Source organism: Crocuta crocuta, unplaced genomic scaffold (assembly GCF_008692635.1).
Source record: "Crocuta crocuta isolate KB4526 unplaced genomic scaffold, BGI_CrCroc_1.0 scaffold327, whole genome shotgun sequence".
Lineage (NCBI taxonomy): Eukaryota > Metazoa > Chordata > Mammalia > Carnivora > Hyaenidae > Crocuta > Crocuta crocuta.
Window position 1 is genome coordinate 1496677 of NW_027529176.1, and position 532 is coordinate 1497208.

The following is a 532-nucleotide window of genomic DNA, read 5'->3' on the forward strand; positions in this document are numbered from 1 at the left end:
CTTTTTATTTCTGTGTCTGCTTTTTATTTTTCTCTCCTTCACAGTTGTGTCCAAGGGCAGACACAACTCGGGGGGGGCTCCCCGAGGGCGCCCTTTCCTGTGTGATACGCTGCGGGGCCGTGCGTGCGGCGCAGGCCCAGCCCCACCTCACCGGAGCAAGTCCACACGGCTCCCGCGGCCGCCGTCACCTCACTTGTGCCCGGGGTCACAGCTGCGGGTGCCTGGGCGCCGGGGCGGGTGGCCCTGCGGGGNCGGCAGCCCTGACCCTCGATTAGATGATCCGCGAGCCCCTCTCTCCTCCCCCTTCTTTGCTCTCCGCCCGGGGCCTTGCTTCTCATTTCTCCGAGGACAGGAGCCCGTCCCCCCCTCCCCCGTGTAGCAACGTGCTGGGGTGACGCCATCTTCCCCTGACCTTTAATACCCAGTCCAGCTGCCCTCCCCACTGTCTCTCTCCTTCCTTTGATAGAAAAATGCCAGAGACTCGTCTCTATGTGATGTTTCTACACCTCCTCCTCTGGAATCTGGTTAGAAG